Source organism: Conger conger, chromosome 11 (genome assembly GCF_963514075.1).
Source record: "Conger conger chromosome 11, fConCon1.1, whole genome shotgun sequence".
Classification (NCBI taxonomy): domain Eukaryota; kingdom Metazoa; phylum Chordata; class Actinopteri; order Anguilliformes; family Congridae; genus Conger; species Conger conger.
Window position 1 is genome coordinate 6,432,874 of NC_083770.1, and position 14,313 is coordinate 6,447,186.

Below are 14,313 nucleotides of genomic sequence, written 5' to 3' on the forward strand. Positions count from 1 at the left end.
ATCATCATGGGCCTGAAAATCCTTGTGGTCCCTGATCTTCCTCTCCATCCGAAGCCTGCCATTGGTGAAGTCCTCCAAAAGTGCTAAAGCAGCCATTGTGCATCGTTACGCATAGTCATCAACCAGCCCTTTTATAACCCTTTCACAATGAGTGGAATTGCTTAACACTTTGAATCAAGCAGTGTGGAGTAATTAATGCCCCAAGTCCATTATGAAAATTAATTTTAAAAAGTTATGTGTTAAGGTTATGTGCTTTATTGGTAACAAAACAATTACTCAGGCTTGCAGGCTTCTGAGTCTAAATTTTCTTTATTTCACTCGCTATTTCCCTCTTCCCACATTTTAAGCCATTTTTTGTGTGTACACAACGGTTTTATGTACAATAGGTAGCGAGACCGCAGGAGTAAGTTCAGAGTTTTTATTAACTTGATAGCAGAGTATAGAAGTGAAGGTCAATAGCCAGCGAACAGAATCAGCAGGGAATAGGCAGTTTGTGAATGATAGTCCAGGCAGAGGGTCAGTACACCAGCAAACAGAGATAACAAGGATAATCCAAAACGAAGTCAAAGTCACAGGCAAAGGGTCAATCACAAACAGGCAAGCCAAACAAAAACAGAATCCAGAAACGAAAGTCAATAATCTACCGGAAGGATAAAGCAAGAGGTGGAAGTCTAAGACAAAACAGGTAAAAACAGAAATCAATCAGAAAATAAACGCTGGAGAATATGGTCTGGACACATAACAATCTGTGCTGCTGGTGCTCTGGGTCTGTGGGTCTGTGCTGCTCTGGGTCTGTGGGTCTGTGCTGTTGTGGGTCTGTGGGTCTGTGCTGATCTGGGTCTGTGGGGCTGTGCAGGTGGAGGTTAGGCACCAGGGCACATTCAGGGGAAATGGCAGCACTGATCTGTGGGACTGTCTGAGGGTGGAAACGTGTCCTGGGCAGGACGGTGGAGGCGATGGCTTTGGAGGAGGGGAAGGTGTGAGTGGCTCTGCCCCTCTCTCCTGCGGGGCCCTCAGGGGGTTAGTGCCTGTGTGCACCATTATGTCACCTGCTTCTGCCAGGTTATTTTTGGAGAGGAGTTCAAAAGCCTTTTCTGTTTTGGACACCAAAGTCTCACAATGCTATGAATTCTGATTCTGATTCTGAATCCAGCTCTCAGAACTCTGGAGGAATGAGCATTACTGTTGGATGCATTGCGATGCAGATTTTGTTCATTGTCTCTGTAACAACCCAAACATTTGATTCTGGTTTAAGTGAGGAACCTCCAGTCAAACAGAACTTCCAGCACCATCTAGTGGCTGTTTAAAACAACTGCAATCCATTACTTTTCCAACAGTAATTCTCATCACTCGAAAACTCATGTCTTAATAATTGTAGTAGATCGGGCTGTAAACTAAAGTGTTTTACAGATACTTCAGACAATGTTTTATTAATTAAAAGGTTTCATGCCTATTTTAGTTGCATTGTGAACAGCTACCCATTCTCTCATTGCTCTGCCTCAGTTCCTGTAGATTCAGCAGGAAACCTGCAGTGATTATAGGACTTCAGATTGTGTTCTGCAGGGTACAGCTGCCTGGAGGCGTATGGTAGTGAAGGGAAGTGTATGTCTCTGTGTTTCTGTATGTAATTACTGATGTTACATGCGTGTGTGACCGCAGACAGCCTGCATGCTTGTGAGATGTGACCATATGTGGCGTGATGCTTAGAAACTACTATCAACACTAAGACAGCTTAGTGAGTCTTTGGAGGATGCTCTGCATGCTGTGTAGTGGGTATTTCCCTGGTGCATATTGTATTCTGGATAAAATTTTACTTATGCTTTCCAGACAATCCAGCCTCATTCATTGCCCAAGAAACTGACTGAACTGCAAGTGAACAGCAACCTTATTCTGTGGGGTGTGGATTTGCTTTTAAGGAGATCCCAACAGGTCAGACTCAGCTCAACCCTCTGGTGTATGCAGTACACAGATGCAGGGCACCCCAGGGATGTGTCCTATCACCTGTCCTGTACACTAATGACTGTAGGGCAGGGTATGGCGATCAGTTTATGAAGAGGCCCTGCTGATTATTAACCTTTATCTTACCAGGAAAGCCCATCGAGATTCACATCTCTTTTTCAAGAGGGTCCTGACATGTATACAAGGTCGGGGGACTTTAAAAAGTAACAGTTTGCTGGAATGAAGCTGATAATGAGAGGGATTAGAAGATAATAAGGAACAGGACGGGAGCTTTTCAATAATGGCGTTGTAAGTAAACAGTTTACCCACCACAGCCATTAGAGGGGAACCAGAGGAGAGGGTGACTGTGTACAAGTACCTTGGGCTGCAGATCGTAACCAACTGAAATTCACCTGCACAGTCAAAATACAGCGAATGTCAACAGCGTTTTTTTTTTTTTAAGGAGACTATAATGGAACCATTTTATGAATTGGTTCTCTGAAGTATCTAATGGTTTGGCCTCATAAGTTTGTTTTGAAACATGAGAGCACAAGACCAGACCAAACTGGAGCGAGTCGTGCGACTGGCTAGTCGGGTTGTTTCCAGTATTCCAACACGACCCACAGATCTGATAGTAGTACTTTTGGCCATTGCCAGTTTCTGGTATGGCGCATGGTTTAGTTTTTTAATGAATTTAGTATGAAGATGGAGGTGTCATTTGATTGGCAGGATGCTGGCCATGTTCTAGCAAATGATTGTGGCTGAACAGGTGTCCTGTTCTACAGCTGTGTGTACTGGGCTGGGAGCCTCCACTCCAGGGACACAAAGAGGCTCAAACTCATCCAGAAGGCCAGCTCTGCTGCCCCCCTGGGGCCCCTTCAGCAGAGGGGTCGATCATGTGGGTGCTCAGGGCCCTGGGGACCTATGGGACAGATAATTGGAAGCAGGGCTTTATCTGATTGGCTCTTAGGACATGCAGTTGAAGCAGGCGACCAATTAAATTGAATCACTCCAGCTGATGACATAGGCTGCCCTGCTTGCAGCATTCTGCCCTGCGAGAGAGAACTGACTCACTAGTTAAAGCGAATTGTAAAGTAAAGTAAAATTGTAAAATACTGTAATGAATCTGCATTGCGTGACTACAGGTACTAGGAATGAGTCTGAAAAAATGAGAACTGTAGGGTCTCAGGAACATCTCAGACTGGATGTCATGCCTTGATTTTGGCTTAGAGGTCTAAGCCATTCAATTGATGTGCAGCAGATCCAGGTTCAAACCTACAGGAAAAGCATTTCTGAGCGACCAAACATACCTGCTCAGTAGACAAGCAGTGACTGTCCAAAATGTATTGACTAGTGGTTACACTGCAGTAATAGAAGCAATAACTTGTGCATCTTATACTGGAGTTAATTTACACTACTGTAGATGAATGTCATTAAGTAAACTGCAGATTTTAGCCCCATCCTGATCTACTTGTCATGCTGGAGGGGACAGAAGAACCAGAAGCAGACATAGGGGTGTAGAAAATGGCAGGTTTAATGGCAGAGGACGGGGCAGACAGAGCGTATTCACAAACAGGCAAAGTTCAAAAACCAGGGGGTCAGTCCACACAGGCAAAAGTACAAAGGCTGATCCAAAAGAAGAGTTGAAAAAGCAGGCAGGGGTCATGAACAGAAATACACATACAAAAATCAACAAAACAAGACAGAATGCCACAAGGGCAAGGCCTCGGGAACAAGGGGGCTAGAACTGGGGGGGACGAATTCAAGGGCTCGGGACTCGACAAACTAGCAAGGTGCAACTGAGAAGGACAGGTATAAATACACAGGGGAATGAGACAAACTGGGCGGGGCATGGGAGTGAGGGTGATCTGACAAATAAACATCAGGTGAGACACATGAAAGGGTAATGATACAATAACAAGGGGGAAACAAAAACACGGACTGGATTCACAAAGACACACATGTACTACAAATGGCTCCGGACTAGGGAGTAGACAATTGCACAGAATCAGGAGAGACAGGTGCGAATACTTCGCTGAAACTAAGCAAGTAATCAGTGATAGAATAGGGAGGCAGAGTTACAGAACAGAATTGAAACTGGAGATGCGTTTGTAAGTTAGTTATGTGATTAAATCTAAACTACCCTAATTAAGTGATTGTAAGTTTGTTGGACAGACAGTAAGTGTATTAATATTATTAGTACTGTACAATATCTAAATTAGAAGTTGGTAGTGAGAATAATGTAAGGAATGCAAGATTGGAAGGAAGGTTGAACCCCAGAACTACCGTAAACACCCGAATTGTAAACATTCAGACTCAGACATCACAGGGGAAGATGGGCACAAAGACTAATGACAGAACACCAGACATGAATATGAAAAAGAATAAATTACAAGAATAACGATAATAAACACTGATAAACTAACAGACAGATAACAGGAACATAACACTGCTCATATTGAGCCCAAACATGATCCCATACAAAATATGAAATAAGTACTACTAGCACAGGAGTCCATGCAGTAATAAATAACAGCAATATGTTAAATGTTTTTATAATTCAGGTTTAGTCACATACAGAGTTTACAGGAACAGGTTCAAACAAAGCAATCATAACACAGTAAATAAGGAAACTCAATCCATTACTGTTCACATTAATGACTTTACACAATGGAACTCTTGTGAAAATAAATTAAATCGACTGTAAAAACTAGTAAAATGCAGTTAACTTGAGAAGTTTGCCACTGGCTTCTTTTATACAAAGATGCAGATACAGGAGACAGAATTATTACCTCAAAAGCCTTTTACCATCTTTCACAAGAATCACACTCTTAATCTTATACTCATGTTTAATCATCTAATGTATATAAATACATCTATATACAATATGATTTTATTAAAATATAAAAAAAAGAAACGTGTATGTGTGTGTCTACTCCAGTTGGCAGAGGGACACTGAAGTGTCTGTTGAAGTTTGATCAAAATGCTCTTATTGAAAACCAGGAATGTTTAGAATAATGATGAAGTTTGATTTAAATGCTTTTATTAAAACTCTGAAATGGTTAGAATTGAGAATAAGTGAATAAGTCAGTGTAACAGGTGAAGAATTTGCCTGAGTCCGAGGTTAATCTGTTTTATTTTAAACTAAAGATTTGCAATGAACAAATTGCAATTGCATTGACTCTGAGTGCTTCTTCAACATCATTGCTGCCAAAACAACTTCACCCACGTAAAAGGGACGAGGAGGAAAAGCGACAAAAATATTTCATAAAAAAACATGTCATACACTCCAAACCCAGGACAGACGGGTGTGTGTGTGTGTGTGTGGGTGTGGTGGAGGTGTGTGTGTGCGTGTGTGTGAGAGTGAGTGCATGAGAGTGTGCACATGTGTGGGGTGGAGGTGTGTGTGTGTGTGTATGTCTACTCCAGTTGGCAGAGGGACATTGAGGAGCCCTGCCACACTCTAAACCCAGCACAGAGGGGTGTGTGTTGAGTGAAGTGTATGTGGAATGTGTGCAGGAGGGTCAGTGTGTCAGAGCCAGAGATGTTGTAGAAGGACAGAGTGCCAGCCGGACGGTCCACACATACTCCTACCCTGTACACACACACTCCTGTACCAGCACCATCATCACACACTCCTGCTCTGCGGTACGGGGGGGCAGGGGCAGGTAGATGTGTGGGGTTATAATTGTGACAGACAGAGTAACTGTGTTTACGGCACATCAGACTCCAGGAGTTTTTATTCCATCCAAACCTACAGTCAGCAGCCTCTCCTTTCCTGCTGATTCCTTTATATGTCACTGCTATAGAAACCTCTCCCCCCTCAGACACACTGTACTCAGCCTCCCAGTAACAGCGCTCACACACACTCTCTCTGCACATAACCTGGTGCACAGACTCAAATCTCTCTGGATGATCAGGATATGGCTCCTCTCTCCCCCATGTGTGTGTCACCTTCCTGTTCCCCTCAGACAGAGACAGCTCTCTGTGTGCTGTGTTTGGATCCAGTGTGAGCCAACAGCCGTCTGCACATCAGAGATATTACTGAGATTAATTATCATTTTTAATATTCACCTCATTAAGTGTGTGAGAGATGTTTTGGTAAAGTCTCTCTCAGACAGACACACACACACACACACACACCCACGCACACGCAAGCACACGCACACATACACACTGCTGTAAGTACACACACACACACACACACACATACACATACACTCACAAATGCAGACACACACGCACGCACACGCACATACACAGTACAGTGTGTATCTATAGAAAGTGTTCTGCATGACTCACATTTCCGGGGTCCTGGTTTGATCCTGTTCGCTCCTCCATGTTCCACACTGTAAGAAACACAGAACAGTGTGTGTGTGTGGTGTGTGTGTGTACTTACAGCAGTGTGTGTGTGTGTGTGTGTGTGTGTACTTAGAGCAGTGTGTGTGTGTGTGTGTGTGTGTGTACTTAGAGCAGTGTGTGTGTGTGTGTGTGTGTGTACTTAGAGCAGTGTGTGTGTGTGTGTGTGTGTGTGCGTGTGTGTACTTACAGCAGTGTGAGTGTGTCCAGTTGAGCAGCAGACAGCGCTCTCACTCCTGAGTCTCCTGGGTGATTGTATCTCAGGTCCAGCTCTCTCAGGTGTGAGGGGTTTGAACACAGAGCTGAAGCCAGAGAATCACAGCCTCTCTGTGTGACTCTACAGCCTGACAGCCTGCAGAGAAGAACACACACACCTTACAGCACATTCACATCAACTAACAGAGCTGTGTGTCACACACCTTACAGCACATTCATATAAACTAACAGAGCTGTGTGTGTCACACACCTTACAGCACATTCACATAAACTAACAGAGCTGTGTGTGTCACACACCTTACAGCACATTCACATAAACTAACAGAGCTGTGTGTGTCACACACCTTACAGCACATATAAACTAACAGAGCTGTGTGTGTCACACACCTTACAGCACATATAAACTAACAGAGCTGTGTGCATCACACACCTTACAGTAACGTCAGATTAATATAACCTGAACTAGTTTACAAAGCATGACATAAAAGATACATTTCTTTTACATGTTACACAGCTCTGGTTCAGTCGCTTGGGCACCCGGAAGTATCTTGGCGAACTTTGTTTACAAACATTCTGATTTCATCTGTAGTCTGTCATGATATGTATAAATAATACATCCTGATACATACATGTAATGTGGAAGCCACTAGGTGGCGCTGGGACAGGATTAAAAGTTACGGCAAAAACCTATAACAGGTCTGTCGTGTCTGCTCCATAAAAAACGTAATAAAACATGGTGTCAGAAGTAAAGAACTAAGACAAAAAACAGTATTGCAACCATGGAAGGACTTAAGCCACCTGCTGGACTTGATCTACTGCACGGGAACCTGTCAGAAAACTGGAGGAGGTTTCGACAAAGGTTTGAGCTGTATTTAGCAGCGACCAGAGGCGCTAGCAAGCCAGCTAAGGTACAGTCCTCACTATTTCTTCATGTTGCCGGAGAAGAGGCAGTTGCAGTGTACAATACCTTCACGTTCGAAGCAGACGACGATAAACATAAATTGCCGGATATAATGGAAAAATCTGAAGAATACTGTAACCCAAAAAAGCACATTACGTATGAACGCTACAAGTTTTTCACGTGTGTGCAAGGGGACATGTCCATTAGCCAGTACATTACGGAGCTAAAGCTAAAGGCAAAGCCATGTGAATTCGGACAGTTGCGAGAATCCCTTATCAGAGATCGGGTTGTCTGTGGAATCACGTCTGATACAATGAGAGAGAGAATGCTAAGAGAAGTAGACATTACTCTCGAAAAGGCTACGCAGCTGTGCCTTGCTTCAGAAACGACAAAAGCACAAATTAAACAAATGCATGACGAGGATCACAGCCCACAAGCCTCTGCACGTGAAAGCAAGCATGTGGATGCAGCAAAACATAAGCAGACACGAAAAAAGGACCAACACAATAAAACGAAAGTGAGTGAGAAAGACAAAGCAAACACGTTTGATTGCAAACGATGTGGAATTGAGCATGCATCACGTAAATGCCCTGCTTATGGCAAACAATGTAAGAACTGCGAGAAAATGAACCACTTTGCCAACATGTGTAGATCGAGGAAAGTGCACGCGGTTGACGATGACGTCACAGATCAGCAAGCAAGTCTGTTCGTAGGTGTAGTGCACGCAAAGACACAGACAGATGAATGGACTGTCGACCTAAAGTTGGAGCACAAACATGTAAAATTCAAACTTGATACTGGTGCACAAGCCAATGTCATTCCTTACAGTTTACTACAAAGAATAGGCAAAAAGAACATACTCAGACCCACAGACATGAACCTTTCAACATACACTGGAGACAAAATACCTGTGAAAGGAAAGTGCAGCTGGACAGTGAAATACAAAAAGAAAGCATTTGTTCTGGAATTCATTGTCGTACAATCAGATGGCACTGAATAAAAGTGACAAAATGGATATCTTCCAAGAGTATGCTGATGTGTTTGAGGGCATAGGTTGCCTGGAGGGAGAACACACCATTCGAATTGATGCAAGAGTCCATCCACCTAGGAAAATTCCTGTCACTTTGAGAGAAAAACTTGAAGAACTGAACTGAACAGGATGGAAAAAATGAAAGTGATAACAAAGATCGAAGAGCCCACCCAGTGGGTCAACCCCATAGTAATTGTTGAAAAAACAAATGGGAAATTAAGAATCCGCTTAGATCCTCGTGATCTCAACACAGCAGTAATGAGGGAACACTACCAACTACCAACGGTAGAGGAAATAACTTGCAGACTCTCAAAAGCAAATACTTGTACAGCAGTGCTGGATGCAAGTTCAGGGTTTTGGCAACTGAAACTAGACGAAGCCAGCTCTCACCTTTGTACGTTCAACACTCCTTTTGGTCGTTATAGATTCCTCAGACTCGCATTTGGAATTAATTCTGCACCAGAAGTGTTCCACAGGACGGTGAGACAGCTGTTTGAAGGAATTGAAGGCGTTGAGACGTACATCGATGACATTTTGATTTGGGGTGAGACAAAAGACCTGCATGATAGCAGATTGAGACAAGTGCTGGAGAGAGCAAGAGCCAAGAATTTCAACCTAAATAAAGAAAAATGCAAAGTAGGCCTAGAAGAAATCAAATACCTGGGTCACATCTTCTCAAAAGACGGTTTGAAACCAGATCAGAGCAAGATCGAGGCTATTAGGAAAATTCCAACACCAGAATGCAAGAAAGATGTGGAACGATTTCTAGGTATGGTCACTTACCTTGCAAAATTCATTCCAAACATGTCACAACATACTGAGCCATTGCGTGGACTTACCAAATGGAATGGCTGAAAGAGGAGTACAGACTGTCAAACTCATGCTGAAAAAGGCTAAAGCTGATGGAATAGATCCTTATCTGTCTTTGCTGAATCTGAGGAGCACACCTTTGGAGGATATTGGAGTGTCACCAGCCCAGTTGTTAATGGGTCGGCGTGTGAGAACAAGACTTCCGATGACAACACAGATGTTGACACCAAATGGTAACCAATACAGTTCAGAAAATGTTAGAGACAAGGCAAAATAAACAGAAGGAATACTTTGATCAAGGATCCAAAGCACTTCAGAAACTTCAGGTTGGTGAAAATGTCAGAATATGGCAAGATGGAGTATGGAATCCAGCCCAGGTAACTAAACTTTCTGACCAGCCAAGATCTTACGTTGTCCAGACACCTGATGGACAGGTGTATAGAAGAAACAGGAAGTTTCTGATGCAATCAAAGGAACAAAGTAACACACCAAAAGAAATGGACAACCAATATGTGACTCAACAGAATGTTTGTGACAGCACAGAGGACAAACATGAAATGGACACTCAAAACAAAACAACAACCAGAGATGTCAGCCCAAAAGAGCTTCCAGGTCTCCCTGGTAAAACAGCAAGTGGAAGAATCATCTCAAAGCCAAGACGACTTGTTGAGGAGTAATAGATCTATGAACTTTTTTCAAGTTTGAACGTTTTTTTTCATAGTTCATAGCTGGACAATTAAGTAGCAATACAGAAAAAAAAAGGTGGAAAGAAATGCTGAAATAAGTGTGAAATAAGTAATGACGCCTTAATGTGTTTTGAAACCTGAGAAATGTTATGGCAGGGTAAACAGTGAGTTTTTCTTTTGTCATACTGGGCTTTACAGTAACTTAAGTTCAGCATTTGCGTCATGGTTTTTTTTATGTTGAAAAAAAAAAAAGGGAGATGTCATGATATGTATAAATAATACATCCTGATACATACATGTAATGTGGAAGCCACTAGGTGGCGCTGGGACAGGATTAAAAGTTATGGCAAAAACCTATAGCAGGTCTGTCGTGTCTGCTCCATAAAAAACGTAATAAAACATGGTGTCAGAAGTAAAGAACTAAGACAAAAAACAGTATTGCAACCATGGAAGGACTTAAGCCACCTGCTGGACTTGATCTACTGCACGGGAACCTGTCAGAAAACTGGAGGAGGTTTCGACAAAGGTTTGAGCTGTATTTAGCAGCGACCAGAGGCGCTAGCAAGCCAGCTAAGGTACAGTCCTCACTATTTCTTCATGTTGCCGGAGAAGAGGCAGTTGCAGTGTACAATACCTTCACGTTCGAAGCAGACGACGATAAACATAAATTGCCGGATATAATGGAAAAATCTGAAGAATACTGTAACCCAAAAAAGCACATTACGTATGAACGCTACATACAAGTTTTTCACGTGTGTGCAAGGGGACATGTCCATTAGCCAGTACATTACGGAGCTAAAGCTAAAGGCAAAGTCATGTGAATTCGGACAGTTGCGAGAATCCCTTATCAGAGATCGGGTTGTCTGTGGAATCACGTCTGATACAATGAGAGAGAGAATGCTAAGAGAAGTAGACATTACTCTCGAAAAGGCTACGCAGCTGTGCCTTGCTTCAGAAACGACAAAAGCACAAAGTAAACAAATGAATGACGAGGATCACAGCCCACAAGCCTCTGCACGTGAAAGCAAGCATGTGGATGCAGTAAAACATAAGCAGACACGAAAAAAGGACCAACACAATAAAACGAAAGTGAGTAAGAAAGACAATGCAAACACGTTTGATTGCAAACGATGTGGAATTGAGCATGCATCACGTAAATGCCCTGCTTATGGCAAACAATGTAAGAACTGCGAGAAAATGAACCGTAGGTGTAGTGCATGCAAAGACACAGACAGATGAATGGACTGTCGACCTAAAGTTGGAGCACAAACATGTAAAATTCAAACTTGATACTGGTGCACAAGCCAATGTCATTCCTTACAGTTTACTACAAAGAATAGGCATTACATTACATTACATTATTGGCATTTGGCAGACGCTCTTATCCAGAGCGACGTACAACAAAGTGCATACCCATAACCAGGGATAAGTTCGCTGAAAGACCCTAGAGGTAAGTACAATTTCAAAGGCAAAAAGAACATACTCAGACCCACAGACATGAACCTTTCAACATACACTGGATACAAAATACCTGTGAAAGGAAAGTGCAGCTGGACAGTGAAATACAAAAAGAAAGCATTTGTTCTGGAATTCATTGTCGTACAATCAGATGGCACTGAATAAAAGTGACAAAATGGATATCTTCCAAGAGTATGCTGATGTGTTTGAGGGCATAGGTTGCCTGGAGGGAGAACACACCATTCGAATTGATGCAAGAGTCCATCCACCTAGGAAAATTCCTGTCACTTTGAGAGAAAAACTTAGAACAGAACTGAACAGGATGGAAAAAATGAAAGTGATAACAAAGATCGAAGAGCCCACCCAGTGGGTCAACCCCATAGTAATTGTTGAAAAAGCAAATGGGAAATTAAGAATCTGCTTAGATCCTCGTGATCTCAACACAGCAGTAATGAGGGAACACTACCAACTACCAACGGTAGAGGAAATAACTTGCAGACTCTCAAAAGCAAAATACTTGTACAGCAGTGCTGGATGCAAGTTCAGGGTTTTGGCAACTGAAACTAGACGAAGCCAGCTCTCACCTTTGTACGTTCAACACTCCTTTTGGTCGTTATAGATTCCTCAGACTCGCATTTGGAATTAATTCTGCACCAGAAGTGTTCCACAGGACGGTGAGACAGCTGTTTGAAGGAATTGAAGGTGTTGAGACGTACATCGATGACATTTTGATTTGGGGTGAGACAAAAGACCTGCATGATAGCAGATTGAGACAAGTGCTGGAGAGAGCAAGAGCCAAGAATTTCAACCTAAATAAAGAAAAATGCAAAGTAGGCCTAGAAGAAATCAAATACCTGGGTCACATCTTCTCAAAAGACGGTTTGAAACCAGATCAGAGCAAGATCGAGGCTATTAGGAAAATTCCAACACCAGAATGCAAGAAAGATGTGGAACGATTTCTAGGTATGGTCACTTACCTTGCAAAATTCATTCCAAACATGTCACAACATACTGAGCCATTGCGTGGACTTACCAGAGATGATGTTGAATGGCAATGGAAAGGTGAGCATCAACACGCATTCAACCAGTTGAAAACAATGCTCACTGAAGCTCCTTTGCTCAGATACTATGATGTAAAGCTCCCAGTAACACTAGATGCATCCAAAAGTGGACTTGGTGCTGTCTTATTGCAAGAGGACAAGCCAGTAGCGTATGCATCACGCGCATTGACTGAAACTGAACAGCGTTACGCACAGATAGAAAAAGAGATGTTGGCAATTGTGTTTGGAGTAGAACGTTTTCACCAGTATGTGTATGGGAGAGAAGTGGAAGTGCAGTCGGATCACAAACCACTTCAAGTGATAATGAAAAAGCTGTTGAGCAGCTCTCCAGCTAGAATACAGAGACTCTTAATGAGACTGCAAAAATATCATGTGAACGTACACTACAAGCCAGGAAAAGAGATGTACATTGCAGATGCTTTATCCAGAGCTTATTTACCAGAGACTGGCGCAATTGATAAAGAAATAGAAGCTCAGGTGCACATGGTGATCTGCAACTTACCTGTGTCGATTGAGAAACTAGAGGAATTCAGAAAGGAAACAAAAAATGATGTCACACTGACTAAACTCACAGAAACAGTTCTCAATGGATGGCCAGAAACAAAAAGCCAAGCTGCAAAAGAAGTACATGCCTATTGGAATTTCAGAGAAGAAATTTCAGTTGTGGATGGAATGTTATTCAAAGGAGAACGGCTCATAGTTCCTGCAGCGATGAGAATGGAAATGCTACAGCGCATTCACGAAAGTCATTTGGGCATTGAAAGTTGTAGATGCAGAGCGAGAGAGGTACTCTTTTGGCCTGGGATGTCGCAAAGTATCTCAGAGATGGTGAACAGCTGTGGTGTGTGCAGTACACACCAGAAACGACAAACCAAAGAGCCACTACATCCACACAGTGTTCCTGAAAGACCCTGGCAGAAGATAGGTGTCGACCTATTCACCTTTAACCAGTAGGAATATCTACTCTTGGTGGATTACTATTCCAAATTCATCGAGGTTGAGTGGCTGAAGTCAGACACGAGAAGTGCAAGTCATCACTCATCTAAAGTCACAATTCGCCAGACATGGAATTCCTGAGACATTAATTTCAGATAATGGACCACAGTTCAGCTCACGTGAATTCCAAGCGTTTGCCAAAGAGTGGGAGTTCATTCACAGAACATCAAGCCACCATCACGCACAGTCAAATGGAATGGCTGAAAGAGGAGTACAGACTGTCAAACTCATGCTGAAAAAGGCTAAAGCTGATGGAATAGATCCTTATCTGTCTTTGCTGAATCTGAGGAGCACACCTTTGGAGGATATTGGAGTGTCACCAGCCCAGTTGTTAATGGGTCGGCGTGTGAGAACAAGACTTCCGATGACAACACAGATGTTGACACCAAATGGTAACCAATACAGTTCAGAAAATGTTAGAGACAAGGCAAAATAAACAGAAGGAATACTTTGATCAAGGTTCCAAAGCACTTCAGAAACTTCAGGTTGGTGAAAATGTCAGAATATGGCAAGATGGAGTATGGAATCCAGCCCAGGTAACTAAACTTTCTGACCAGCCAAGATCTTACATTGTCCAGACACCTGATGGACAGGTGTATAGAAGAAACAGGAAGTTTCTGATGCAATCAAAGGAACAAAGTAACACACCAAAAGAAATGGACAACCAATATGTGACTCAACAGAATGTTTGTGACAGCACAGAGGACAAACATGAAATGGACACTCAAAACAAAACAACAACCAGAGATGTCAGCCCAAAAGAGCTTCCAGGTCTCCCTGGTAAAACAGCAAGTGGAAGAATCATCTCAAAGCCAAGACGACTTGTTGAGGAGTAATAGATCTATGAACTTTTTTCAA

At 42.7% G+C, this 14,313-nt stretch overlaps 1 pseudogene; it reads right to left on the bottom strand.

Annotated features, from left to right (window-relative positions):
- Positions 1–5,298: 5,298 nt before the first annotated feature.
- LOC133140509 (NACHT, LRR and PYD domains-containing protein 12-like) overlaps positions 5,299–14,313 on the bottom strand; it is a 195,968-nt pseudogene continuing 186,953 nt past the window's right edge.